Raw genomic sequence first — 24,730 nt, 5'->3', positions numbered from 1 at the left:
CTAACGTCAGACCTATGAAGGTGAATGCCAGCTAGATCCAAGTCTTTAACCTTCCTATATTTGCTAAATTTATACAGACTTCACTAAATCGTGAGAAATTCTGAAGTTTTCAGCGTTGATATCCCTTCACATTACTCCCTTTTTGTTCCCTATTTCCACACCACACTCCGCATGATTCTCAGAAATGAAAATACTCATGTCCAACCATCTATTTTCAAATAAAGCAGATCTAAAAATACAACATTTTAAAAGTCAGAATACATTTAAAAGCAGTGCAACATGTGCTAGCTTCAATAACTTATTTACAGCTTCGTAGTCAAATTAAAAGTTGAGGGAAAAAAAACGCAATTCGGCAACTAAACCCACTGAAGTGCCCACTACTCGCATAATAAATACTTTACAGGACAAATGTTTCTAGATTAAAGAGAATGAATTGATATACTGGAGAATGAAATGAGAATCAACTAAACAAAAACAAAAAACTGAGGTTTGGGCGTAATACGATAGAGAGTTAAACTCAATATTGAGAATTGTGCTCATTCGATGTGTGGTGATGGCTAACAATGACAAAACAGGAGAAAACACATTAGTCCCATCAGAACAAGTGGGCCGTAAACCATAAGAATATACAAAATTATTAAGTCTACCAACAAGACCGATTTGAGAAGCATCTCAACAGTAGGTCTTCGGTACACTCCACTTAATTACTAGAACCCAGGGACACCCACTAAATCATTATTGGACCAGATGTCAGTCAGTGATGTGTGCATCAAAAGGTTAGCCCAGGGCCCCAGTACTACACTTCTAATTCTCATATCAGCCCTATCCCCTTCCTGAGATGTGCCCAGGGACCTTACTTTTGACCTGACACTGAATCAAAGAGTACCCACACTCCAGTGTGTCCCACCCAACTTACAGGAATGCAGCACTAAACAAATCAGTCTTGGGGGATTTATCAACCTCCTCCATGTTACACCATGCAGGCCTGGGTCTTCCAAGATGGAACCTAGGGCACTCATGCACTGTACCACTCACAAGCACTCATAAGTCTATCACACACATTTAACATGCACTCCCAGCATGGCACTATACCCTCCATGTATTGTAGTACTCACAGGCACACGTACACCCAGCACATGCAATCACCATGCACACACTGCTTAGTACTGCATTATCCCTGTGTTGTGCCCTTCCCAGGCACAAATACACCAAGTGCAGATACAACACTCATGCACTGCACAGCTCTACACCAAACCAATGTAGGACAAGGGTGAGTTAAGCACACAGCAGTGCAACTTTAAAAATGAGTGAGCCTGTAGGCTTCACTCCATTAAAGGGTTAAAAAGGACATACCCTAAGACTTGCTCTTTCCACTGACTTTGTTGGTACAATCATCGCGGCCGGCCCAATAGGGTTGTAGGCAGCTTGCTGTGTATTGCTTTTATTAAGTGCGTTGCCAATAACAAACTGATGTGTGCCCACTGGGCCACCAATTATGTTTTTTTTCTTAAATGCCCATTTTGTTTCAGGGAGCGGCCCCTTGGGTAAGGATCACTCCCCTTGGGGGTGCAATATGTACAGTTTGTTCTGCCCCCTTGGGGGGAGGAGGGGCAGATTGGTATTAAAAGTGATATATATGTACCCAATGGGCCACCAATGATGGTTTCTTTTTTAGAATGGCCATTTAGTGTCGGGAAGCGGCCCCTTAGGCAAGAGTCGCTTCACTAGGGGGTGCAATGTGTGCACTTTGTTCTGCCCCCTTTGGGTGGGGACAGATCCAAATAGTTTTTTTTAAATATATAGCCCCGATTTTCACTTCACGACAGCAAGCACGGTCCTTTATGCTTATTGACTGATGGGGATATTCCGGGGCCCCTGAGGCTCGGATATTCACGGGCCACGTTATAGTCATTCGCATAGACTCACGTTAGCTTTCATCAGATAGAAGGCCTTGCACCTTCATCCAGGAATGCTTGAAAGTTTGGCACTATGCAACGTGATTGTTTTAACGTTGAGGCAGCGCGACACTAACGGAGTCTGCTATATATATTTCTTTTGAAACTGGGCCGCCAGAGGACTTTGTCTTCATGTGCACATAGTCTGCTCTTTGTTGTTTCCATGCCTTGCTATGTCACTATAAAGTTGCTTTTCTCTTTGCAGTAAAAAGACACGCATAACTAACGTAGTAAAATGCCTACTCACTACCATAGACATAGTAATCAGACTATTGCATTCACCTGTATATATTCTGCACATGTTTTCACAGAGCGCTATGTGATCAAGGCTGCATGTCTGGCAGCCGAAACGAGTCATTTGTACTTTTTGATGTGAATAAACTTCCAACCTGTGCCCTTGTTTTGCGCCGGAGTAGTTGTCGTGGCATTGGGATTATATATGTATCTCCAAAAGCTCTAAACGTGACACCTGTAAATCTAACATTTATATAAAATATAGAGTCTTAAGCAAATTCTTTGACATTAAAACATGCTGCAATTATATCATAATAAAGATAAAAAGCACCTCTGTCCCCCCCTCAGACCTGGGATGCATTTCTAAGTGAAAGACGCTCTGGCGATAATTAACCCCTTCGATGCGAGTGATGGAGCGGTTCCGTCATGCACACCGGTTGCGCTGTGCGCATGACGGAACCGCTCCGTCATGGCCCGCGCACGGAACCTTCAGCACAGCGCGGTAATACGCGCCACGCTGAAGGGGTTAAATGTTTACACACTACAGCCATAGTGTTTCACAAAGCCAAATGTGACTGTATACATTTTGTATGTGCATTGCACAGCATTTTTATCTATCATCCGAGCACTTGTTAAATGTAGAGGTTTTGAAGTGAGGCACGTAGTATGTTGTTTAGGTTTACTAATGCCTTAAGTGGGAGTGACTATTTAGGGTGAAAGTGAAATGTCACCAAATAGATTGACAAAGGCTTCATAGAAGCCGAAACGAGTCTCTTTGGTCTTGGGCTCGAGGATGACCTGATCCAATAAAAGAAGCCGTATACCATCAACCTGAATTCCGTGCCTTTTTCGTTTGGAGTTTCCTTTTGAAGTTGGGTGATGTATGTGTATATATATATATATATATATATATATATATATATATATATATACACATATATATATATACACACACATATATACATATATATATATATACACACATATATACACATATATACACATATATACACACATACACACATATACACACATATATACACATATATACACATATATACATATACATACATATATACACACACACACACACACACACACTTAAAAAAAAAATAGGTTTCACACGTTATAGTTAGCTGGACATTTCACACGTAAAAAAACCAATGAAATTCCCCCGTTATAGTTAATTCAGATAACTATAACTCGCGCGCCCGCAATCCACTGCTGATGACGTCACATATTACATCACTCATGACATGGTCAGTGGCATCACTCATGACATCATCCTTGTGATAGAGTGGCGGTTGTGCGAGTTATAGTCATCTGAACTAACTATAACAGGGGAATTTCAATGGTTTTTTACGAGTGAAATGTCCAGCTAACTATAACATGTGTGAAACCTATGGTTTTTTTAAGTGAATTTGTACGTTTTTTTAAATGCTAAGTTATGTATGTATTATATTTTTTATATATTTATTTTACAATAAACTACCTATTAGATGGACTGTATCCTGTAATATGGAATGGCTAGTTTAAAAGGTTTTTTAAAAAAAAATGTTTTCCACCGTGCGCGCACCCCGCGATTTTTTAATAAATTTAAAAAAAATTAAATTCAGCCTTCGGGGTCCTTCAGGGACCCCCTGACAAAGGCTAGGGGTCAGAAACGCTGTACCCTGCCGCCTTTTCACGTTCGCCACCTTCCTTTTTCCCTGTCGCACACAAAACAAACAAAATGGCGGCCGACACTTCCTGATTGACCGATTCGAACGTTGACCGACATGTAACCACCAATCAGAATTACGCTTGTGCACGTTAGGGTGCGAGCCTATAGATATTTATGTACTTTTAACTACAATTTTCTCAGGAACTACTGAACAGATTGACTCCATATATGCAAAAGGCACATGCCTGACCTGAGGACTACCTCTCTGCCAAATTTCAAGTAATTCTGTTCAGCCATTCGGGCTGTACCTTCGACTAAAGGTCCTAAGGGAAAATGCATGGGGAAAACGCGTTTTGGGACCCCCCTTTTTTCTCGGGCCCTCGCTAGACGAATCATCCCGAGACTTTCAGGGTAGGAGCTGAGCGGAGCGTCCATTAGTTTTGAAAATTTCGCGAGGATTCGTCAACCGGCGCCAAAGTTATTCAAAATAGAATTTTCAGATTTCCTATGGAAACACGGTCCTAACTATAACTATCTAACTCAGGGGTACTCACAAACTTTCTATCGGGGGCCAAAATTACAGTGTGGTTAGTGGCCGAGGGCCGCACTGATAGGGCTGGAGTCTGTGGGGGTGGGATCAGTGGGGGGCGGAGCTAGAGTAAAAAAAAACCTTTCAAAACATTAGACAATGCTGTATTTCACAATCAGATGCAACTACAAAGAGCAACTTGCACTGCACTGACCCGCTATAAACACCTGGATGTGACTCAATTCTAATTACGCACTTGACAAGAATATGCTGCTTAAAAAAAATTAACATCCTAGAAAACGCAAACACTCATAGGGAATGCAAGATTAAGTAAAGCATGTGAAATGTAAGCAGCGAGTGCTTTCGCATGAAAAGGTAAGACCATGAATACAGGGCCCGGAAAGGACCCGTTTCAGTGCCCATTGCATATATCCTTTCAAAACATAGGCGGTATGGCTTAAAAAGACCACATTCGTAAACACACAGACGCTGTATACATTTCGTTTTCCCAATTCCAATTCCCATTCAGTACCTCCAGGCAAGGTGCACTTTCCCACACAGGGAAAACAATGTTGTTCAAAGAGTGGAGAAAACAAAAGTATCACTTCACTGGCAAACACTAACGTGGCGCTAATGTGTTTAGGTGCAAATAAATCAATCTTGACACATTGCAACCACTCTGTCTTGCTTTAATTAGTTATGTATTTTTGACATTTGGAATCTTCTATTCCTCTCCACCCAGAGGCTGCACTGGTGTCAGAAAAAGGACGTTTCCAGCAAAAATGTTTTCTTTTTTGGATCCATTTCACAGGGGAGCAAATAAAGGAAAGGAGGAAAGAGAAGGTAATACCCGTTCCCTGAAGTCTTGGTTTTGCACTAACTGAGGAGCAAGACCGAAAGAGAGTGAAGACTCGGAGGCTTAAAGGCTGTCACCGGTGCATGCGCTCACAGTTAGAGAGACTTGGGGAGGCTGCGCGCAGGAGCCATATGGAGTAACTGTAGGAAAATATACATGACACATTTTCCTGGTCGCATGGCTTCACTATATTAAAAAGCACGTTCGTAGGTCTCACGCACAAACGATTAAAGAAAATAAACCTACCTGTGCAGGCGCTGCTTGAAGGTTCTCCGGGGCTGCGGGCAGGATGGACGTCGTGAAGAGGGACACAGGAAGCTCACCAAAAGGTCCTTTAAAAGTCAGCTGTAACTTGCGCTAGTTACAGCTGACTTTTAAAGGGCGTGAGCTTCGTGTGACGTCAGAGGCAGGCAGGCCAATCCGATGCAAGCAGAGACGATGGCCGCAGGAGGAAACGTGAATACGTATTAAAGCGTATTCACAACGTTTGCTCCTGCGGCCATCTTCCCTGCTTACTCCCTCCAAGGAAGTGTACTGGCATCGATCAAGGTCCGCGGGCCGCCAATGAAGGCCGGGCGGGCCGCCAGTGGTCCGCGGGCCGTACTATGAGGAACCCTGATCTAACTAGATCTCTATATTTTATCTACTGGCGGTCGCCAGTAGATAGTTATAGTTGGGACCGTGTTTTCATAGGAAATCTGAAAATTCTATTTTGAATAACTTGGGCGCTGGTTGACGAATCCTCGCAAAATTTTCAAAACTAATGGGGCGCTCCGCTCAGCTCCTACCCTGAAAGTCTCGGGGTGATTCGTCAAGCGGGGGCCAAGAAAAAAGGGGGTCCCAAAACGCGTTTTCCCCATGCATTTTCACAAAGGACCTTTAGTCGAAGGTACAGCCCGAACGGCTGAACAGAATTACTTGCAATTTGGCAGAGAGGTAGTCCTCAGGTCAGGCATGTGCCTTTTGCATATATGGAGTCCATCTGTTCAGTAGTTCCTGAGAAAATTGCATTTAAAAGCACATACATATCTAAAGCCGCGCCCAACGTGCGCGAGCGTAATTCCGATTGGTGGTTACATGTCAGTCAACGTTCGAATCAGTCGAAATCAGGAAGTGTTGGCCGCCATTTTGTTTGTTGTGGGTGCGAGAGTGAAAAAGGTGGCGAGGTAGAGAGTTCCTGACCCCCTAGCCTTTGTCAGGGGGTCCCTAAAGTACCCCGAAGGGTGAGAATTTTTTTTTTTTTTTTTTTTTAAATCGCGGGGTGCGCACGGTGAAAAACCATTAAAATTTTTTTTTTTAAATTAGTATTTTAAAAACCGTACGAATTCACTTAAAAAACCATAGGTTTCAGGCACGTTATAGTTGGGAATTAGCATTTAAAAAAACCTTGCAAATTCACTTAAAAACCATAGGTTTCACACATGTTCTAGTTAGGTGGATATTTCACTCGTAAAAAACCAATGAAATTTCACCATTATAGTTAGTTCAAATAACTAACTCTCTCTCACTCACTCCCACCCAGTCAACAGATCTGGGTTTGATCCATCACCGTTCTTTAGCCCACTCTGCCACCCCAGTTCAGACATGGCCATATGCAAATCAGTCTGACCCTGTGCCTCATGGGAACAGTCCAGCCCGAACTGCCAAGCCATGTCTTCCCTGGACCGGAAACAAGCTTCCTAGGACCGGTTTCTGGCATTTCAGCCGTCTTCAGCCAGGCTTGCTTGAATCCAGTGGCAAAGTGAGCAAGGGACTCACGTCTGAGCATACCCTGCCAACTTATGGCGAACAAAGCAAAACCAAAGGAAATGATGGACGGAGTGTTGAACATTGCAAGCACTCACCCCCAGTCAACTGATCTGGGTTTAATCCATCACCGTTCTTTAGCCCACTCTGCCACCCCAGTTCAGACATGGCCATATGCAACTCAGTCTGACCCTGTGCCTCATGGGAACAGTCCAGCCCGAACGACCAGGCCATGCCTTGATATCAGGTACAGGTCCACTGGGTCGGGGGGGGCTTCGGGGGAGTGTCGACGTTTCGACCCTGGTGCAAGGAGGGTATTTATATCCTCTGCAGGCGGGTATTCCTCAGGGGCTCTATCCTGACTGTACCCCACCCTAGGTTGCCTCCCCTCCCCCGTCCTGAAGGCCCACCTTTAGAGGATATAAATTACCCTCATTGCACCAGGGTCGAAACGTCGACACCCTTCCACACCCCCCCCACACCCCCCCCGTGGGCCTGTACCCGATATCATTCTAGCCTGCCTTTCCACAGATGAATGTTCTCTGTGCGTCATCAGAAAAGCATGAAATGAATAATTGTAAATCCACAAGGGACAGGCCTATCTGTAAAACTGGTGCCACTATGAACCACGACCAGTTTTACTAAGGATAACAGAATGTGTAATTGATTGGTTATTGAATCTGCCTTTCGGATTCCTCTCCTTTATATCGGTCCTACTTCACGAGCACTTTCCTTTTTCACACTCCCCTTGGAGCAACCTCTTTCTCTATTTGGAGCATTGAATATGGTGATCTGTTATAAAAGTATCTAAATAATAAACAGTCACTATTGGAGGGATATTTTGTGTCTTTGTGTCTTTCGAAGATCTACTTGTTTGCATTGTAAAGAAAATGGTGGTACATTAATGATACAATGCTAATTCTATATGTACCGGATGCCCTTTGACTAATGAAGGTTTTTCATAACTGAATTGTAGCTTTAAAGAAGTCTAGGACCATTGTTTCCTATACCAATGGTGAGCATCCATGGCATATGACTCATACCTGGGAATTCAAAGTAGTCTGTCCATATGAGGCATTAGTACATGGGAGTACATGATAATGACAATCTGATTTTTTGAGACTTTGCATTTCTCGAAAACTGATATTTTAAAGCAGTTTTAGTTTTCAAAAATGGGGTTTCTTCTGGAACCTTGAGTTTGTTTGCCCACAGTGGAAAGTAGTATTAGATAGAAAAATTTGAATTTTCCGAAACTGGTGAATGATAATTCAAGCTGAGCTGGGGAGACTTACTGCTGTGCTTATGTCCTTTGTGCCACTGAGTATGTCAAGATTTGAATGTTACTTCCTAAGTACTTTTCCCCAGCATTTCTGCTGGTAACCGCACTTTGTATACTTGGGTGGTAACTACTGAAAATCTTACTTTGGGTGGCCATAATGTAGTCACTATTTTACATGTATACCTTTTTCTAGTAGCTCGAGAAGACTTTCCTTGAGCAGAAGTAGCTCTCACTACAGAAAAGGTTGGAGACCCCTGATCTATGTATTATATCCAAAAAGGTGTCCCCGAGCGAGAACGCACTTGCCAAACAGGCGAATCCTGTGATTTAGACAGCATCCTTTATTTATTAACCGGACATTATTCTGCTTGTTGAAATACCAGTCCCTACGCGTTTCAGCGCACCTGCGCCTTGATCGCGGGCTCTTTGCTGTGTCAGTTGGCGGGAAAAAGGCAGGAAACGAGTCACTTTGTTTTTAAATCTTAAAGTCCTTCCGCAGTGAACCGGGCAGATTCCAGACTTGGAGCATTCATTCACACGCGGCAGCCCTGCTGCAGGGGGTAGCACCACCGCACCAACTAAAGCAGGCCGCCGAGTCAGGAATCTGCCCGGTTCACTGCGGAAGGACAGGCAGCAGAAATAAAGACTTCCCAGCCCTTGTGACCCATACAAGGGAAGCATCAGCTCTTCAGTCTCCTGGCACCTATACCAGGTTTTATGAGCGCAGCATGAACACTACATACCCCACAATGAAGTGGGAGATGGCTGATCTATTAGCAGGCGGCTCGAGGGATTTAAATGCCTGCGCACACCGCAGGAGAACTGAAGTGATCGGCCTTTGAGAAAGCTATATAAGCGAAACGTGCCAGGCTGCACCACAATAGCTGCACGGTCCATGAGGCAACGCTGGTCCTTGAGTGCTACCCAACCTGGTGAGCAACCTTGGAGCATATATATCCATACACACACACACACACACACACCCACACACCCACGCCCACACGATTTGCTTTCTTCCAATGCCCATTTTGTTTGGGGGAGAAATGTGTTTAGTTGGTTCAGCCCCCCTTCGGGAGGGGGAGTAGATGCCGTAATTTTAACAAGCATTGGCATAGCCAATAGGTCTCCCCTTTGGGACCTTACAAGTGTTTAGCCATGCAACAGTTAATGCTGTTGCAGTAAGGTTATTGTGCTGCATAACTAAATACTTATAAGGTCCCAAAGGCGAGACCTATTGGCTACACCAATGCTTGTTTTCCTTGTACAAGTCGATCAGGAACACCAACAGCTACCATATCAGGCCCAATTACAATGCTGTCAGATTTTGGGCAATCTAGATTTCTTGGAAATCTGGTATTCTCATTAAATAGTTTGTGGTGTTACATGGTTTATTTTTTAATTTTTTTTATAGTACAAACTCGGCCAGTGCGTATTACATGAGCACTAGATTATGTTGCACAAGGTCAGATATATATTTTAAAGTCCTGGGGAGCTTAAATGGTTTAGCCAGAATAACAGGATGTTTTAGGGATGCCTGAAGTCGAACCTGTTCCCCAGTTTGTCCTCCATTAGGCCAAAACTCCTCCCAAGGCGTGTGACAGTATGTGAAACACATAGCCCTTTACTTCAGTGAATAAAACACCACTTCTTAGCTTCTACATTCGTTTTAACGCTTTAATAAATAGGCAGCCAAACCCCTTTGCAAGTTCCAAGTATACTGCTTCCGCATACATGCTGAAAATTCGCAACCGCAGAGCAACAAGCTAACAACTTAATCATGCACTAAATAAAAATGTGGGGATGCACATTGTCCAAGGACAAGCTGTACTCGGGTAAACACGGTTTTAAGAACTGCAAACTGCGGCGTGGATTGTGAGCATACGGTACTTAGGGTAGGGTAAGTAAAAGAGCAGCAAAGCTAATGCCATTGCCGGAGAACATCAAAGCGATCGCGATCAAACATCAAAGCGGCCGCAAAAGTGAAAGTGATCGCGATCAAGCGCAGCGCACACCCGCGCACATGCACTGTAGCTCTAGGCCGGCCATGGTAGCATTTTTTTAAGCCCTCACAACAAGTCTCGCCAGACCAGCGCATGCACTGGGTCAGGCGAGACCTAAAAATTAATAAATTAGTACGTGCCCACTGGGCCACCAGGGATTTTTTTTTTTTGTTAATGCCCTTTGAGTGTCCGGGAGCAGCCCCTTGGGCAAGGGTCGCTCCCTTTCGGGGAGCAATATTTTTTGGGGGAGCAGCCCGCTCCCCTTTTGGGAAGCATTTATTTGGGGCTGATCGACCCAATTCAACAATTAATTTTATTGTATGCCCACTAGGGTTTGTTTTAGTGTTGTTAGGAGTGGCCCCTTGGACAAGGGTCGCTTCCCTTTATGGGGTGAATATTGTGGCAGTTTCTGCCCCCTTTGGGGACAGATAGGCCATATGCTTTCAGGCCCATCTATCCCTTGGGGAGGGGGGGGGGGGGGGGGGGGGGGGGGTGCATAAGCCACTTGACACCAGGGCTTTTTAAATTTTGGGGAGTGACCTCTTGGGCAAGGGTCTCTCCCCCTTTATGATGGTGAATGTTTTGACTGTTGCTGCTCCCCGCGGGGGCAGATCGGCCTTATGCTTTTAGGCCCACCTGCCAACTTTGCTTGGCTGGTGGATAGTGTGCGGACTAGTGCATTATTTCCATATGCGATTGTAATGTGTTTTTTCTCCTTTTTATTCTAGTGCAAAGCTTTTGATTCTTCTTTGTGGTTGCGGCAGCGGTTGATCTCCAGTTTTGCTTAGTTGCATTTTTTTTGGTAAGAATAACATTTTCGTTGTGTTTATTCCAATTGAGTATTAATGTCTGCATGAATGAATTTTTTGTAAGTGGTGTCATAATAGCAGCATATTTCGTTAGTGATTTGTGCATGAAATTTGCGATCTGTTTTGCGTTTTAAGTGTGATTTTTTGTGTGGGATACTGTTGGACCGTACTGTCTGTGCAGAGTAGGTGGTGGGGAGTCTAGCTGCTTCTGGCAAGTGAGTGGTATAGTGTTGGAGTATATAGGTCTTTGTGATAAAGCTACATTTTGTGCATTTATTTTTTACAAAGGGTTTGTTGTTGACTTGTTTGACATGTTACCTTTATTAGTAAGCATTATGGCTAGCCGTAGAATGACTGCTCAGCAGGTGGTTGGTATGCTTCTTGAATCTTCCTCCGAGTAGGATTATGAGACTGACAGTGGGTCTGAGGGAGAGTAAGACATCGGTATTGCAGCCTGGGGCTGCAAGGCTTCCTACTGGAAGTGCTGGACAATGGGTTGATCCAAACATGGTGCAGCCGGTGTTGCCTGCCTTTAGTGTGGATGCAGGGTGTAGAGTGGATTGTGAAAATCTTTTGCCTATACAGTTTTTTCAGTTTATGGATGATGTAATTTTGGATGATGTATTTTTGGATGAGATTGTTGAACAGACTAATTTGTATGCTGAACAGTTTGAGGGACAACAGTGCCACACTTAAGCCCCACTCTAGAGCTACCCGGTGGACTCCCACAAATCTGGAAGAGATTACGTTTTTGGGTTTGACTTTGATAAGGAAGCCGTCCATGGCTTCATATTGGTCTACCAGTCCCTTGATGGCAACGGCCATATTTCCTGCAGTTATGACCCGTGATCGGTATTTACTTTTGCTTCAGATGCTGCATTTTGTTAATACTTTGGAGTTGCCACGAGATCACCCTGACAGTCTTTTCAAGATTCGGCCTGTTCTTGATCACTTTGTAGATCTATACTCCAGGGAAAGAAATCTCATAACAGGACTGGTTAACAGAGGCCACCATTTGTACCTTGATAACTTCTACACTGCTGTGCAATTGTTTAAGGAATTGTTCAAAGTGCACGCTTTTGTTTGTGGCACAATCCGCTCTAACCGTAAAGGTTATCCAAAAGAGCTTGTTTGCAAAAAAACAAGATGGGACAGTGCAGTGCCTTGCATAATGATGAACTACTAGCTGTGAAATTTGTGGACAGGAGAATTGTGTACATGCTGACTACCATCCATGATGTGTACTTCACCTGTGGCTGTTTGGGGTCAGTTTGCTGAAGTACGCAAGCCTGTGTGCATTTTAGACTACAATAAGCACATGGGTGGTGTTGATCAGAGGTTGGAACCTTACACTGCTATTCGCAAGGCTTTCATTTGGTATAAAAAGATGGTCATCCATCTCTTCAATTTAGCAACTTTCAATGCTTTTGTTGTGTTCAAGGAGTGTTCTCCTGAGTCAAAGTTAACTTTTGCTCAGTTTCAGCATCTGTGATAGGCAGCCTTGTTGTAGAACAGGCAAGTGGTGTTCCTAAAGTTGGAGTGGTGGAGAATGTGGCTAGATTGAAAGATCGCCACTTTCCTGATTTAATTCCTCCCACGCCCCCAAAAAATAAAAACAATCCCTGTAAGAGATGTAGAGTCTGCTTGCGAAGAAGTGTGCGGAAGGAGAGTCGTATGCACTGTGCTAATTGTCCTTCTAATCCTGGGCTGTGTGCCCTCATCTTTCCGCTTGGCTGGCGGCGCGCGGGGACTGCCGCTTGGCTGGCGGCGCGCGGGGACTGCCGCTTGGCTGGCGGCGCGCGGGGACTGGCGCTTGGCTGGCGGCGCGCGGGGACTGGCGCTTGGCTGGCGGCGCGCGGGGACTGGCGCTTGGCTGGCGGCGCGCGGGGACTGGCGCTTGGCTGGCGGCGCGCGGGGACTGGCGCTTGGCTGGCGGCGCGCGGGGACTGGCGCTTGGCTGGCGGCGCGCGGGGACTGGCGCTTGGCTGGCGGCGCGCGGGGACTGGCGCTTGGCTGGCGGCACGCGGGGACTGGCGCTTGGCTGGCGGCACGCGGGGACTGGCGCTTGGCTGGCGGCACGCGGGGACTGGCGCTTGGCTGGCGGCACGCGGGGACTGGCGCTTGGCTGGCGGCGCGCGGACTGGCGCTTGGCTGGCGGCGCGCGGACTGGCGCTTGGCTGGCGGCGCGCGGACTGGCGCTTGGCTGGCGGCGCGCGGACTGGCGCTTGGCTGGCGGCGCGCGGACTGGCGCTTGGCTGGCGGCGCGCGGACTGGCGCTTGGCTGGCGGCGCGCGGACTGGCGCTTGGCTGGCGGCGCGCGGACTGGCGCTTGGCTGGCGGCGCGCGGACTGGCGCTTGGCTGGCGGCGCGCGGACTGGCGCTTGGCTGGCGGCGCGCGGACTGGCGCTTGGCTGGCGGCGAGCGGACTGGCGCTTGGCTGGCGGCGAGCGGACTGGCGCTTGGCTGGCGGCGAGCGGACTGGCGCTTGGCTGGCGGCGAGCGGACGGACTGGCGCTTGGCTGGCGGCGAGCGGACTGGCGCTTGGCTGGCGGTGTGTGGACTGGGGCTTGGCTGGCGGTGTGTGGACTGGGGCTTGGCTGGCGGTGTGTGGACTGGGGCTTGGCGCTTGGCTGGCGGTGTGTGAGTAGTGACTTGCTGCTTGTCACTACACACTGCTAGCTAAACGCCACTCCACGTAATCCGTGAGCTGGTGTGGTTGCTGTGTCAGGAATGTGGGCGTGTGAAAGTGATGGGCCCTTGAATGGCGCGGTCTGCTGGTGCGAGTGTTGTAATGTGCTGGGTTCGCGGCTGGTGGTGTGAATGGTTTTGTATGTGTCACAAGTATGAAAAAAGTATGAATGGCCTGTAAAGCGGTTGGTGCCTTGTCGTGGCTTTACAGCTCACAAGCCATGAGTCAATGGTTCAGTTTCTCGTCCTTTCAATTATTAACAGTGCATTTCATTTTTGTGAAATCTCTGGTTAATACAACTGTATATACTGAAGCATCACTCGCCCTCGTGCCAAATCCAGCCAGTATGTCTGTGTGCTTGAATAGGTGGTTGTGCAGAAATATTTTGTCTTTTCTGTCTCTCAAGTCGGGGGTGCCTTGCCTTTTTTTGTGCATGTTGTAATGTGTTGATTCGTGCCTGGTGTTGTGAATGGTGTTGTGAATTGTCTTGTGTGTATCACGTATAAAAGGGGTGTGAATGGCCTGTAAAGGGGGTAGGGCCTTGACGTGGCTTTACAGCTCACGAGCTGCGAGTCACTGGTTCAATTTTTTGTCCTTTCAATTATTGACAATGCATTTCATTTTTGTGAAATCTCTTGTCAATAACATTTTATATACTGAACCTGCACTCGTCCTTGAGCCTAATCCAACCAGTATGTATTTGCATGAGGAATAGATGGGTGTGCAGTAAGGAATATGCTACTTACCAGTATGCATCTGTTCTTGGCATGTAGAGCTGCAGATCTATACACTGTGCATAGCTCGCCATCTGGTGTTGGGCCCGGATGTTGGCAGTTTGGTTTTCCTCTTGGAAAGTCTTTGGAAGTCACGAGGTTGGGGACTCCTCCATTGGTTCGTTTAGCGCATGGGCTTCGGCTCCATCCTCAGAATGTTTTTCGCCAGCAGGGAAAGATGGAGCGTAGTGGCAACAGTAAAGAAACCCATGTGTGTTGTATCTAAATAAGATAAACTGGAACAGATACAGGTAGGCGGGTGGGCGTGTGTAGATCTGCAGCTCTACATGCCAAGAACAGATGCATACTGGTAAGTAGCATATTCCGTTCGAGGCATACGAGCTGCAGATTATACACTGTGCATAGACTATATAGCAGTACCCAACCCTAGCGGCGACCACCGGTATCCGTTGCAGTTTGGAACAGTGTTTTTAGTACAGCCTGGTCCACACTAGCTTCTTGCTTGGTTTGCACATCTACACAGTAATGTTTTGTGAAAGTGTGCGGTGTTGACCATGTCGCTGCTTTGCAGATGTCATCTAGTGGTACGTTTCCTAGAAAAGCCATAGAAGCCCCTATCTTCCTTGTAGAGTGGGCTTTAGGGGGAACAGATAGCGTTCGTTTTGCTTTGTGGTAGCAAATCTGTATGCATTTTACAATCCACCTAGCTATCCCTGATTTAGAAATAGGGTTGCCTTTATGTGGTGGAGAGAAAGAAACAAATACCTGTTTGGTTTTTCTGAAATGCTGTGTTCTTTGGATGTAGTAAAGTAAGGCCCTTTTAACATCCAGTGTGTGTAAAGCCCTTTCCGCAACGGTTTGAGGTTGTGAGAAAAAGACTGGTAATTCTACCGACTGGTTTAGATGGAAGGGAGAAATGACTTTGGGTAGAAATTTTGGGTTGGTGCGGAGTACCACCTTGTTATGATGCATTTGAAGAAAAGGTTCCTGTATGGCGAGTGCTTGTATTTCACTAACCCTTCTAAGGGATGGGATGGCCACTAGGAATGCTGTTTTCCATGTGAGAAATTGCAGCTCACATTTATGTAATGGTTCGAAAGGGGGTCCCATTAGCCTTGTGAGAACTATATTCAAGTTCCAGACAGGCGAGGGTGGTACTCTGGGTGGAATTACTCTTTTGAGGCCTTCCATAAAGGCTTTAATGGCAGGCACCCTGAAAAGTGATAGGTACTGCCTGTTCTGTAAGTAAGCAGCAATTGCTGCGAGGTGTAACCGAATGGATGTATATGCTAGGTTACACCTTTGGAGATGGAGCAAGTAACATATAATGTGCTGTATGAACACATTTAGAGGACCGATTGTGTTGTTGTGGCAGTAAACAACAAATCTTTTCCACTTTGCAACATAGCATGCCCTAGTAGTAGGGCGTCTAGCTTCCCTGATAATATTCATGCAATCAGGGGGAAGGTTAAGGTATCTGAATTCTAGGACCTCAGGAGCCAGATCGCAAGGTTGAGCTGAGCTGGGTCCGGGTGCCTGATCTCTCCATGGTTCTGGGTTAGGAGGCATGGTGAGAGGTGTAGCTTTTGGTGTGGTACTACTGAGAGTTCCAGCAGTGTGGTGTACCACGGTTGTCTGGCCCATGTTGGGGCTACTAGGATCAGTGTTAGGGAATGCTGTTGTAGCTTTCACACCACTAATGGAATTAGTGGGAGAGGTGGAAAGGCGTATGAAAATTTGTTTGACCAGTTCATCCATATCGCATTGCCTTTGGACAATGGGTGTGGATACCTGGTGGCGAAGCTTGGGCATTTTTTGTTGTCATGGGTGGCGAATAGATCTATGTGTGGATGCCCCCACTTCTGAAAGAACGGCTGAAGAACCTGTGGGTGAAGTTCCCATTCGTAAATCTGTTGCGTTTGTCTGCTGAGCAGATCTGCCACGGTGTTTGACTCCAGGGACATGTTGGGCCAGGAGAAAGATTTTCTGTGGAATTGCACATCTCCATATGCTCTGTGCTAATTGAGAGAGCTGTGGAGTGTGTGCCCCCCTGTTTTTGAATGTAGTACATGGCAGTCATGTTGTCTGTGCGAATGAGGACTGCCTTGCCTGCAATCTGCGTCTGGAAGGATTTTAGGGCTAGGAAGATTGCCAGTAACTCCAAATGGTTGATGTGGAGTAGCTTCTGTTGCGGAGTCCATGTGCCCTGTACTGTGAGATGTAACAGATGAGCTCCCCAGTCGGAGAGCGATGCGTCGGTTAGTATTATTTGTTGAACCAGGTCCAGGAACGGTCGACCTCTGGAAAGGTTTGTGGTGTTCCACCACTGCAGAGAGCGATGGGTGCGACCGTCTACCAACACCAGATCTGTCAGTTGCCCCTGGGCCTGGTTCCACTGGCGTGCCAAACACTCTTGGAGTGGACGCATCTGGAGTCTTGCATGGGGCACTATGAAGATGCAAGAGGCCATCATCCCCATCAGTTGCATAAACACTCTTGCTGGGAGAGAGTGTTGAAATATGAATTTATGACGCAGACCCTGTATGTTTGCAATCCTGGCAGGATTGGGATAGGCTATGGTTTTTGAGGTGTCTATGGTAGCACCAAGGTATTTTGTGTGCGATGGTACCAGGTGGGACTTTTGGTGGTTCACCATGAAGCCTAGCTGGTGAAGTAGTTGGAGTGTAGCGGCGGTGTGTTGCACACATTGTTCGTAGGACGTGGCTTTTATTAGCCAGTCGTCCAAATATGGGAAGACGTGAATGTGCTGTCTTCTGAGGTGTGCCGCCACTACTGCTAGGCACTTGGTGAATGCCCTTGGTGCTGTTATCCCAAACGGGAGCACCTTCAACTGGTAGTGTTGCCCGTCCACTACAAATCTGAGGTACTTTCTGTGAGCATGGTGTACTGGGATGTGAAAGTATGCGTCTTTCAAGTCCAGAGTGGTGAGAAAGTTTTGGGAGAGGAGTGGAAGAACCTGTTGAAGGGTTACCATGTGAAAATGGTCTGAATGTATGCAAGCATTTAGAGGTCTGAGATCTAGGATAGGTCGTAGAGTCTCGTCTCTTTGGAATCAGAAATTACAGGGAGTAGACCCCTAAATTTTGTTGATTGATGGGGACCTGTTCTATGGCTTTTTTTTGCAGGAGGGAGGTTACCTCCTGTTTTAGTAACGTCATATGTTCTTGAGACATTGGGCGTTGCCGGGGTGGAATGTTTGGGGGGTACATGTGAATTCTAGGCAATACCCTGAATGAATATTTTGGGTCACCCATCTGTCTGAGGTGATGGTCTCCCAGACGTGAAGGAAATGTTGTATCCTGCCCCCGACGGAGTGGAATGGTCTGGAGGGAGCGGGGGAAGTCATTGGGTAGGCGGTGTGGCAGAGCGGGCGGTATTTGTCTTGCCTCTGCCCTTATTATTATTGCCTCTGTATCCGCCTCTTTGATAACCTTTTGTGAAGGTAGACTGAGGAGGGGATTTGTAGGACGTGGATGCACTATCCGAGGAGTAGCCTCTACCCGTGCCTCGAAAGGAAGAGCGGCGAAAAGAGTGCCTAGGAGTGCGAGACTGTAGGGCTCCCATGGATTTCGCCGTATCAGTATCTTTTTTCATCTTTGAGGGCTTCATCAACTTTGGGGCCAAATAGGTGATCTTGGTCGAATGGGTGGTTCAATATAGAGGCTTGTAACTCAGGTTTAAAACCTGAAACTCTGAGCCAGGCATGGCGACGGAGGACACTGGTGTTTATGGCCCTGGAGGCTGTATCTGCTGCATCTAGGGCACAGCGTATAGAGGTATGAGTTATTATTTTTCCCTCTTGGATCAATTAGTTTGCCCTATTCTTTTATTTTCCAGGGAGATGGTGCATGATGGTCTCTAACTCATCATAATGCGCCCTGTCGTATCTGGCCAACAGCGCTTGCGTATTGGCGATACGCCATATATTGGCGGCTTGTGACGCAGTGCGCTTCCCTGACGCATCTAGGAGCTTGGACTCTCAACTGGGGGCGCCTCGCCTGACGCCTGAGAATTTGAGCGCTTCCTAGCTGTAGATACCACTAGGGAATCCAATGGTGCTGGGCCTTTAATGTATGAAGGGTCTGTGGAGGCGGCTTTGTATTTTTTCTCTATACGGGGGTTTAGGACCCTGGCCCTGACTGGGTCTTTACAAACCTCCGGTGCATGTTGAATTACTCCCTTTAAAATAGGTAGAATGGCATTAGACCTATGTGCATTGTCGAAGGTGTCTAGGAGAAAATCTTCCTCCACTGGGTCAGTATGTAATTCCACCCCATGGTAGTGTGCAAGCCATTGTAACAGGTGGTGAAAACCTAAGGAATCTTCAGGCGGGGATGGCCTAGATGGGTAAAGGTCATCCTGTGGGACATCTGGGATGTCCGGATTGTGATAGTCGTCCCATGGGCCTGGATATCCAGTAGGGGTGGGGTCTTGTGGCACGTCTGCTGGATCATAATAAGGGTCTCCTAAATCGTCTGGGACAGAAAACAAGGTTGGGGAACGATGAGGCAGGGGTGGAGAGAGTAGAGGTGGGGAGGTTGGAGGAGGTGGTTAAGGCACCCTGAAAGGGGAGGTAGCAGTGTCTTTCCTCTTTGGAGGTGGAGCTGGTTTGTCCAAGTGTCTTTTTTATAGACAATGTCAAATGTCCAGTTTTTGGATCCTTGGTAAGTGTCTTTTGTAGAGGATCCGGTGTGAAAAGTTCCTGCGGGGCCGACAGCTTTTTAGGCTTGTCTAAGCCGTGCTTCTTTGGGACCTCCGATTTTTTGGTCGGTGCCGAAGAAGGCTTCGGCACGGGAGTGTCAGTGCTGAGGGCCTTGTGATGTTTGGTCGGCACCGGAAGGGCAGGTCGACACCGAAGGCTTTGGTACCGGGTTTGGTGTGGAGATGAAGGCCGATCTTTTCTTCGGTGCCGAAGGGTGTGTTTCGGTACCGCTGATAGGCTGGCTCAAGCCCGAGCTGCTGGAAGGCTTAATAAGCTACTTTACCGAACCCGAAGGTGGGGTGTGAGAAGCAGTATCCTTGGTCTTGCATAGGCCCGAAGGCGAAGGTGTGACCGAAGCCTTTTTGGGTATCGGCGTGGGAGGGGGTGTAGGAGAGTAGGGTCTGCTATCCTATGGTCACCCCAAATTTCTGCTTTTTGCTTCACTGGTTTTTGACATATTGAGGCTGTGGGCCTGCTAATCAGACCCCCAGCCTGGGGTTCTCTCTACTAAATTGACACTATACACCCTAGGTGCATAACCAATTGGAAGAGGATCACCCTGTGAGACCCTGTACCAGTGTACACTAGGTACCCAGGGCATTGGTGTATCTAAGGCCTACCAGGGGCTGAAGCATGTATTATGCCACCCCTGGCCTGGCCTAACAAATTTGACACAACTGGCTGATCACTCAGCTGGGGTAAGTTGGTGTAACCACCTCTTACTTAGGTGTAGTATACCTATACCCAACCTTAAATGGGACACATGTTAACCTATAAGTCACTCCTATGGCAGGCCTTGACAATCCTGAAGGCAGAGTGCTTGGTTCCATGTGAGATGGTGCTCTGGCATGAGCTGAGCATGTCTGCAGTGGTCGGAACAACTTCCTTCTACCGTTTCCAGATATCGTCATACCATATACCCTTAAGTGCATTATGAACCTCGCGGTTAAATGCTATCTTTGGTTAGGCTTTATCAAAACATGTCGAGTAAGGTGTCATACGAATTGGAATACTAACCCCTCGCCAATTCTGGCAACGGGGTTAGCATTCCACCCTTCTAGAGGGACACGACATGTACAGTACCTGAAACCCGGGTAAAATCAGACATAGCCTCAGCTCCACAAAATGGATGCTGCCACCACAGATACAAGTCTGCCCTACTGCTGCTGGGAGTCCTTCCAGCTTGGGAGACGTGGACAAAGGGTTTCCTGCAAGGGGAAGTGCGAGCACCACCCCAGACAGGATTTTGTGTATTGGTCAGGTAGGGTTTGAAAGGAAACTGACATACCCGAGGCTCACAAGGAGCCTCGGTGCATATGCCAGTTCAAACCGGTCCTGGGGCACACCAGCCCCGGACCTGGGGCGAGCTGGACAAAGGATTGGGGGTGTAACCACCCCCCTTCCTGGTCCCACCCTTAGGGAGGGACCTAGCAGGTAGTCCGGCCCCTAGAATCCGCTTAAAGGTAGGAGCTGTGTCCTAAGACTTCAGACATCCTGGAATCAACTTACTACAAAGAAGAAGACGGGAACTTCGACGCTCTGCTGCACAGAGGACAGAAGGAAATCTCCCCTATGGTCAGGGAGTGACCATCTTGCTAACGCAAGCACCAACCAGCTACTCGACGTCTGCTTTGCCGCCGCTTCCTGCCGGAGCCCGAGCCCAGAGCCCGACAAGACCTGGACCTCCAGACCTCACCGCCCGATCCACAGTCCCTGCAAAGAAGGAACCCGTGGAGGCACCGAGACACGTGGAGCCAGCCATCTTGAAAGACCGCCGACAAGCTGCAAGCGCAACAGAGGCTCCCTCCAAGTTGTGCTTTGGGTCCTGAGAAGCCCAACTACCGAGCAGCATCTGCACCAAAGGTGAGCCCTCCAGCATCTCCACGATCTGCGTGGGACCCCTCTGCATTTTGCACCTCGACGCACCTGCCCGGTCCCTGGCCCGTTGGCTAGTGGCCATTTTGGCGACCTAACTTGAAATCAACGACGCTGGTCTGGTTGCTCCAGACTGGCCCCAGCTGCTCTCCAAAGGAGCAGCCCCTCTGACCTTGCTGGTCAGAACCATCAGCTTTCTTTACTTTCCACGACTCCTGCCTTTGCCAAGGCTTGTTTGCTTCATCCGAGTCACCGACACCGCTGACAGCGAGAGCCTGCGTGGGACAGCTCGTGACTCGACTCCTGGACGTAGTCGACCTTCAGGGACCACGTGGCTGCGGAGACAAGCTAGACCTCATCACCTGTCTGCACCCGACATCGCCTGGTATCTACCTGGTGCCACGCCGGTCACTGGCTAGTGACTGAACACTGTCCCCTCTGCTTTCAGGTCTTCTACAACTCCGATCCACCCTTGGATCCAACGCAGCTCTTCTGGACCGACCGCCTGCAGCATCTTTGTCATCAGGCTCCATTGAATCGATAGAAGAAACCCGATGCACTTCGAGACCTATGCACCCGCTTCCTGTGGGTGAGGTAACGCTGGCACTCCGGTGCCCAAGTGTAGAGAAACATCTCTAGTGTCTGTGTTTTGAATCTTAAGTTCGTAGTCCATCCAGAAGACCCTTTCTGCAGTAACTTTTAAACTTTTACGCACCCATTGAAAACCTATGGGAGCCTGCGTGTAACTTTCCTCACTGCACACGCGACCCGGGGACCTCCTGGTCACTAACTGAAGTTAGCTCCTTGTAGGCCCAGCAATTCTAGAGGCCCTAGGCCTTTTCCCTTTCCTGTTCGTGGTACTTGTACCACTATTTTAGTATATGGTTTGAGTGGCCACCAGGGCCCATCCATATAAAGTGCAACTTCTGTATATTAGAACGTTGTCTTTATTTATTTATTTTATTTATTAGAACTTATAAGGCGCAACAGCTACCCAAAAAGGGTTTCCCGGCGCCGCGATACAGCAAGAAAACAATATTTATGACCAAAACAGGCTGATTGAGTTATAGGTCGAAAAGCCAGGTTTTAACATTTTTACGGAACCTGTCATAGTTTTCCTCCTTGCGGATGAAAAGGGGGAGGGCGTTCCAGTGGGAAGGACCAAGGAAGGCAAAAGATCTGCCACCCATTCTTGCCAGTTTAAATCTTGGGATACAAAAATTTGAAAGTGATTGGGAACGAAGACTACGCTTTGGATAGTAGAGCTGGGCTAGAGATAAAAGATAGTTAGGAGCCGTGCCCGCCTTGATTTTAAACATCAAGGTCAGAGCTTTGAAGCGAACTCTGTTTTCCACCTTAAGCCAGTGGAGTTTCTTGCGATTAATTGAGACCCCAGAATTTTTCGGGATTTTACAGAGTAGACGGACTGCAGCGTTCTGAACAAGTTGCAGTCGATTAACCACCACTTTGTTAGAGCCAAGATACAATATGTTACCGTAGTCAAGCCGAGAAGTAATCAAAGCATTGACAACGGTCTTCTGAGTAGAAGAACAAGTTACTTACCTTCGGTAACGATGTATCTGTAAGAAACATTAGTTAGTTAGATTCCTCACCTTAGAATATCCCCAGGCGTCAGACTGGATCCGGAAGATTTTTCGTCAGCAATACCCCTTGCGCGTCGCTAGGCGTCGTCTGCGGCTCCGCGTCAGTCGTCGGCGTCGTGCGCCGGAATGACGTCGGAGTACTTAGACGCCGCCCTCGCGCGCTGACGTCAGTTCTTGTACATAGCTTTCCGCGCCAGGAACGCAGAGCCATGCAAAGACCGACACTGGTGCCAAAAATAAAATCTAGGGGCCTGAAAAGGATAACCTTAACCCTAGATGTCAGTTCGCAGAACGGGGAGGATGGGTGGGTCGGTGAGGAATCTAACTAACTAATGTTTCTTACAGATACATCGTTACCGAAGGTAAGTAACTTGTTCATCTGAAAGAAACACGTTAGTTAGATTCCTCCCCTTGAATAGATACCCAAGCAATACCATCCCCGGTGGTGGGTCTGCGAACCAAGATCACACCAGAAAGTCCTGGAGGACAGAACGGCCGAAGAAGCCATCCCTCCGGACTTGGCTGTCAAGGCAATAATGTCTAGCAAACGTGTGTAGCGAAGCCCACGTTGCCGCCTGACAGATGTCCTGCAAAGGGACTCCCCGTCCCAAGGCAGTAGTAGCCGCTGTGGCCCGAGTAGAATGGGCGCGCAGCCCAACAGGAGGGTCCTTTTTCGCCAAGGAATAGCAAATTTTGATGCACAAAACGACCCACCGAGAGATGGTCCGTTTGTGCACAGCTTTCCCCTTCTTAGCACCCACGTATCCAACGAAAAGTTGGTCATCCACCCGGAACTGCTTTGTGCGGTCCAAATAAAAGGAGAGCGCACGTTTTGGGTCCAGACGGTGGAGCCTCTTCCTCTTTGGAAGGATGCGGAGGCGGAAAGAAGGTGGGCAAGGTGACAGACTGCCCAAGATGAAATGGAGTCACCACTTTCGGAAGAAAGGAGGGACGAGGCAGAAGGACAACCTTGTCCGGATGAACAGAGAGAAAGGGAGGCTTTGAAGATAAAGCCTGGAGCTCACTCACCCGTCTAGCCGAGGTGATGGCTACCATAAAAGCAGTTTTAAGCGTCAGCAGACGAAGAGGACAATTATGAAGAGGCTCAAAGGGAGCACACATTAGAAAGGTGAGAACAAGATTCAAGTCCCACTGAGGCATTACAAAAGGGACAGGAGGAAACGTGTGAGTAATGCATTTTAGAAAGCGTGTAACAGGGGACTTGAAAAGAGAAGGCTGATCAGGAAGCCGCAAGAAGGCAGAGATGGCAGCAAGATAACCTTTCAGGGTGCCCAGGGCAGAGCCCTGCCGGGCCAAAGAAAGAAGAAAGAGGAGAACCTCAGACAGAGGGGCGGAAAGGGGATCCACAGCCTTTGCTGTGCACCAAGCCACAAATTTGTTCCACCGGCAGGCGTATACAGTCTTTGTGGAGGGACACCTGGCTGCCAGAATGAGATCACAGACTTCAGGAGGCAAATCAAATGGCATCAACTGCCGCCGCTCAATCTCCACGCATGGAGGTGGAGGCTGGACAGGTTCGGGTGGAGGACCGTCCCCTGCTGCTGCGACAGAAGATCCTCCCGAAGGGGCAGACGTATCGGAGGATCGGTCAGCATACTGAGTAGCTCGGGATACCAGTACCTTCGTGCCCAATCCAGAGCCACCAAGATGACTTGGGCCCGGTCGTGCCTGATCTTCAGCACTCTGGGCAGAAGTGGTATAGGCGGAAAGGCGTACAACAGACCGCAACTCCACTCGCGACGAAAAGTGTCGCCGAGCGAGTGCCGCCTTGGAAACTCCAACGTGCAGAACTGCTGACATTGCGCGTTCTCTTTGGTGGCGAATAGATCTAACCAAGGCTCTCCCCACTGCTGAAAGAGACCTTGCGCCACTTCGGAGTTCAGACGCCATTCGTGATCCATCATGCACCGGCGGCTGAGTTCGTCTGCTCTGGCGTTCAGCGAGCCCGCCAGATGTTGAACCACTAGGGTGACGCCCTGGTGTTCCAGCCATGTCCAGAGGCGCAGAGCCTCC

At 48.0% G+C, this 24,730-nt stretch overlaps 1 protein-coding gene across 1 annotated transcript in view; it reads right to left on the bottom strand.

The window, feature by feature from the left end:
• Positions 1-24,730, bottom strand: part of IGF2BP3 (insulin like growth factor 2 mRNA binding protein 3) — a 643,796-nt gene that overhangs the window by 384,666 nt on the left and 234,400 nt on the right. The gene's annotated exons all lie outside the window — the stretch shown is intronic.

Source organism: Triturus cristatus, chromosome 10 (assembly GCF_964204655.1).
Source record: "Triturus cristatus chromosome 10, aTriCri1.1, whole genome shotgun sequence".
Taxonomy (NCBI): domain Eukaryota; kingdom Metazoa; phylum Chordata; class Amphibia; order Caudata; family Salamandridae; genus Triturus; species Triturus cristatus.
The sequence above is the reverse complement of the archived record's forward strand: the minus strand, read 5'-3'. Positions and strand labels throughout refer to the sequence as shown.